Genomic DNA, 6,023 nt, shown 5'->3' with positions numbered 1-6,023 from the left:
GTAACTAACAATAATTCAATAACTAATTCAAAACGTGCATGCGTTATGGTACTATGAAATAGAGAGCTTTTATCCACAATTTCAAGATGTAAGTATACAAGGTTACATTTTGTCTATCGTAGTAAGTATTGGAGTCCCACCATGTTTTGTCTTTTTTGTTGTAATGCACCCACTACAACCAAAGGGTGGTCCCTAAAATACGATTATACAAAAAAGGTTGGCAACTGGGCGTGACATTTATCACCAAATTCAACTACTACTGCTATTACTATCACTACCGAAGAGGTAGTTTTTGATTTGCCACCCCTTAATTAAATCCGACAACTCTCGTATTTTTAGAATGTCAAAATTGTCTCTGACTAAAAATTGAATGAAAATTTTGTTTGAAATTTTTAGTAAGTAAAAACCAAATTTTCGGTATGAACAAAATTTTTGTTAGTGTATTTTAAATTTTCGGTATGTTATAATTAATTTCAGAAATTTGAAATTTATTAATTGATATCGAAAATTTTAATCAAAGTGAAATTTTTGGTAGTGTTATTTGAAATTTTAAATGCTCAGGATTTTGTTGACAGTTTTGGATGGTTGTGATTGCGCCGACAATTTTGAGTGTTCCAGAGTAAATGCAAAGTTGTATAAATAGGGGAGTGACATGTTGTTTGATAAAAACATCTCAAAAAATGCATATTCCTCAATTTTTGATTATGTCAGAAGTGTACTTCAACGGAGCTTCACCTCCCGTAGAGCTCCGACCTCTAAATGACACCACATCTCTCGCCGAACTAACGTCTAAGTTGAATGAATTGTTGCCCGATACCAAAAACAAAAAGGTGAGAAAGATCGAGTTTAGTGAAGATTGAATTGATACTGACAGGAGGGTGAAATACAACTTTATTGGGTTGAAGACAAATGAAGATGTGAAGGATATGTGGAGATCATTTCGCCGTAGAATAATAAAGGGGTTGATCGAGTTAGATGCTAAGATTTCAAAGTTTGTCGACGACATATTGAAGATGATGAAACATCCAGAATCATCTGGTAGTGTATAAGTTTTCTTATTTATCGTCTTTTTTAAGTTATGATTAAGTTATGTAATCGTTTATCAAATGTTAGTTTATGTTTATGTTGCATGAATGGAAGATCAAAAATATTATCTAATAAAAAAGTTTCTGATGAAGATGTCTGAGTAATATACAAATAATACAAAAGATGTCTAAATAGGCCCCCTCATAGGCTCTGTGTGCAACCCAAGCTAATTCAGTATAAACCTCGCCATCTGGGTTTACCAAACCCATGAGATTATCCATAATAACTGCAACCATCTTGAGGTACCCCAACATCAGCTGAAGGAGGCGGCGCAACACGTCATCAATAGGTACCCCAACATCAAAAGGCACAAGTTCACCTGTATCCTTAACATATGGGATGTTGCAAGGGTGTGATACAGTGAGGTACCACTATAAGTAACCATCATCACACTACGAGGGATGTTGAAACCTAACTGCTCGATCTCTAATGGCATGACCAAAGTTGATGAAGTTACTCTAAAACTACCAATCAATGCCCACATAGGGTATATCTGGTAGTGGGATACTCTGAACGTAACCATATTATCGCATGCACCTCTAAGACAAGTGTCTAGCAACCATGGTCTCCCACCACATATAACTTGAATATAATGAAGAGCCCTCAAACTCATGATAGACTCTATGATCAGTGTATGGTGTCCATATGACATCATGTACAGTCAACACACCAAGCCTCCTTCGGTACTCAGCAACACCACCCGAATGTGACTGCCTCCCATTCCATCTCCTCGCCCGTGGGGCATCCCTTAGGGAATGTTTCACCCTCATGTCATAGATGGTGGGGAAATGCTCGTATATCCAACACTGATATCAAAACACATACATAACAAATAATAAATAATAAATGTTATTCGTAACAATTAAATAAGAAATCAACAACAAATAATAATTTCAAGTATACCTGTAATAGACTCAAATAACCAACAAGTTGTCTGGTCTCAAATACATTCACCACTATAAGTGTTGTATATAGAATGAACAAGCACATGTGCCAGTCATCGATATAAACACCTGACTTATCCGCAAAGAGAGTACATGTTACTAGATGTAGCATGGACACCCTAGCGACAACCTCATAACCCCCAGCCGCTACAAGCTCGTCTCACGTCTGCCAAAGCCAAGACATACGAAGTTGAGTGCCTTTGTTGAAGGAAAACTCCTTTTGCACGTCCGCCTCATAAACTCTTAAATCTCGTGCAGCAATCATATATGAAAGCATCATGCTAAGAACATGATTCGTCTAAAATCTACCGCCGATGGGAAGATGGAACAAAGAGAAGACATCATCTAGAGTGATAGTCATCTCCCTAAACGGAAGATGAAATGAAGATGTCTCCTTGTGCCATCTCTTAATAAATGCAGTAAGTAGTGGCGCGTCAAGCATGGTGAGGGAGCAGTGGGCAAACTTAAGGAGCTTGAAATTCCGTACAATCCTGTTGACCTGCTTAGGGGTCAAAATCTTCGGGAAGTCCTTCAACTTCGACCCGTGCGAAGTCACCTTCAGTGTGGGACGACTATGACAAAAAAAATATTTTTTTTGCAGTTATCTTTCATGGTAAAATAATAAACAAATTAAAGTTAAACATAAAAGACATATACATCTCCCTACCATAGTCGTAACGCCACATGGTATGCATACTCAGTAAGTATCGACCAGTCAATGGGTCATCTAGGGAATCCTCCTCCAGTGTGCATAGAGGGCTCAGTCGAATGAGTTGTAACCTTTGTGTCAGCAGTAACAAATGGGACCAGATCAACAACAACAACATCTGGATGGACCACCTCAATATCAACCTCATCAACAACCACCCCAAAAACTTCTCCAACAACCTCTCCAGCCACCTCCCTACCTACCTCCCCAACAACCTCCATAGCAACCTCTCCAGCAACAACCTCATCTCCTACCTTATCTTTGGGTTACTCGATTGATCGTACATGTCGGTGTCGAGTGTTACGAGGTGCACAAAACTGAACCTACTCAGCCAACCGTTTCCAATGTGAACTGGTTAGAACCACTCTCCAACCCATATCTGGGAAGACTCTACCTCAGTAGCCCTAGCTTGGTGTTCTGCTCTATCATTAGCTCTGCCTACAATATTGTCGTCCCTGCCTCTATATTTCACTACAAAAGAAGGGAAAATTTCAAAAATAATTAGCAACAACCAGAAATGTCAGAATTTCCAGTAAAAAATAAAGTTTTTATCCATACCGGGAAGTTCAGAAATTCCGGTAAAAAACAAAGTGTTTATAACTACTGGAAATTATGAAAATTTTGGTAATTTCCATGGGATTTTGTATCGAAATATTTTGAAATTTCTAGTTAAATTGTTAGAATTAATACCGGAAATTCTAAAATTTTCAGTACAAAATCCAAGATAATTTGACATTTATGGTATAAAACATACTGTTTTTGAAATTTCATGTAGTGTATCCTGTAAATTTGGAAAATGAATGAAGTGATTTTGCAAGGCAGTGTTGTCTTTTCATACGCAATAAGGGGGTGTCGGGTTTAATTAGGGGTGTCAAATTAAATGCTCGTGAAGACGTTAGTAACAAGGTATGTCAGAGTTTGTAACTACTCACTCGGATGGTCAAATTAGGTTTATATATAATCAAAACATAAACATGAATGAGATGGATGCATAATTTCATCACACAACGGTACAAATACAATGCACTCATATCTATTACTATCCAATTGGCATATCTCATAAAATTAGAGAAGTAATCTCAGACTCAAAAATTAATTTTCATAAAAGTTTTCTAGTGGGGATAAATGTTTCTCATGATTGGTTGGTGGTGGCATCTATGTGAAGCTAGTGAAAATATACCCAAACGCATCACACGTTCGAAGATACAATAGAGTCGTCATCGAACTTTATTTTTTCCTGAAGGAGAGGGGAAACATCGATAAAACCCTAGGGAAGAGAAAAAGGGTAAGGAAATCGGTTATACAAGGGGAATGTATTAGCATCCCTCACATCTGTTATACTTAACGGGGACCATTTTGATTGTTCTATGCTCGAATGGGTGTTACTATCTAAATATTACTCATAGAAAAAATAAGGGAAAAAGAATGGAATAGATAAAGTGCTCGAAGAGGATTAGGGCCCTTATGCCTACGAATCCTTATAGTGCAATAAGGAATTCAGAGCTCCGTAGTTCATAGAACTAGAGGTGAGATATGAAAGAAGAGTGATAGCAAATATGGTTGGAAGCAAAAGATGATGTTGTTTGAACCTATAGGGTAGGCATGTCTGAACCTATAATGTAGTGTTGAAGAAGATTCTGTTAATTCACACTGATCCAAGGGGCAAATGGACGCCAAACTACGAAGGTCCATATATTGTGAAGAAGGTTTTCTCTTGATGAGCCTTATGTCACACCCCAATTTTGATCCTGAATCGCCGTTTCCATACATTCATCATAGCTATTGTACCTCTACATGGCATACCATGCATACCATACCGCATCGTGTCTAGAATATCAGTCGAAATATTTTTTTTGGAATTACAGGAGAACCGGTTGAATTAATCGCTAGATGTGCGTCAAATCAGTAGACGATTTTTTTTAAAATCAAGCTTGCATACATCAGTTTTATTAGTCTATATTTCGTGTAGTTTAATCTGGTATGTTCGAATTATTTTTCGGCTAATGTTTCGGCCACCTTTCGACCCGACTGAGTCCTTTAACCGATCAAAATTTATTTTAAAATTAAAAGAAACGCTGTATTTTTCCAATAAGTATATTTTGTACCTATCATTTTAGTGCATCCGATTTAATTTTTCGAGCGAATTTTCGCCCGACTTTTATTCGTAATCAGTCATTTTTATTTTTGTTTCTTTGTCCAAATATCTAAATTAATTACTTAGATTTTTTCTATTATTTATTTTGAAATTGGATTAGTTTTTTTAATAAGCATATTTTTTTCTTTAGCAATAAAATGATAATAATTATTTCAAAACAAGAGAAGATACCATTTTGAATTTTCATAGGATTCCTCACATTTTAAAATTAACAGCTAGCATCCACCAAGATGATTTTTGTTTCTCCACTAAATGCATGGTAGCGCCCATGAAGCAGGTGGACGTCCTTGGTTTTCCTCTTGTTAACAACACACACCACGTGGCACCTCGGGATTGGAAGCTTTTTCTTCCAAAATTCTGAATTTGAAATAGTGAGTGGGGCGGATGGAAAGAGAGAGGCTGGCGTTATCCATCTCTCTCACAAAAAACCAAAAGAAAAGGAATTTATTTTAATGGTCCTCTCTCCCAGTTTTTATTAGAGACGACGAGAAATAAAATAAAAAAACTGAATTTCTTTTTAAAAGAGGGAACTCCCTCACTTTCATTGTCCCAAGGACGAATACTCATAATATAACAAACCCCTCCCTCTCACTTACGGAACCACCACCATCCAAACACCCTTCAAGCCCCCTTGTAATCGCTGGCGAGTCGAAGGAACGAATCACCATAGAAACCTCTTTCAATCTGTTTGCATTTTGCTGCCGCTCTCTCCGACAGATCTCCGGTGAATAACCAACAACAACTGTTGAAACACTTAAAACCCGAGGTTCACATTTGGTTCACAGCATCAACCATTGATTTTGCGGTAACAATTTTGTTTTTTTTGTGTGTTTATTTTCGTGATTATGCTATATTATGTATGCTTCTTTTTTTTCGATTCGACTTCGTCATGAGTTGTTTGTCCCTTATATGTTTTGTGCTATAATAATGTATGGAAATGGTGAGATATTGTGTGTACTAAGTTTTAGTTTTTGAGATTAAAATTGTTTTCTGTTTGATTTCAACATGTAGAAAAGGAAGGCATTTTGAGTATATATGTTTTTTTAAATAAAAAAGAAAGAAAGAAAGTTTTTAGCTTCACCTCTGTTTTCAGCAAGGAAACCAAAGAGAAAAGTTTAAATAATTACCG

Source organism: Lathyrus oleraceus, chromosome 3, assembly GCF_024323335.1.
Source record: "Lathyrus oleraceus cultivar Zhongwan6 chromosome 3, CAAS_Psat_ZW6_1.0, whole genome shotgun sequence".
Classification (NCBI taxonomy): domain Eukaryota; kingdom Viridiplantae; phylum Streptophyta; class Magnoliopsida; order Fabales; family Fabaceae; genus Lathyrus; species Lathyrus oleraceus.
Note: the sequence above shows the minus strand (reverse complement) of the source record.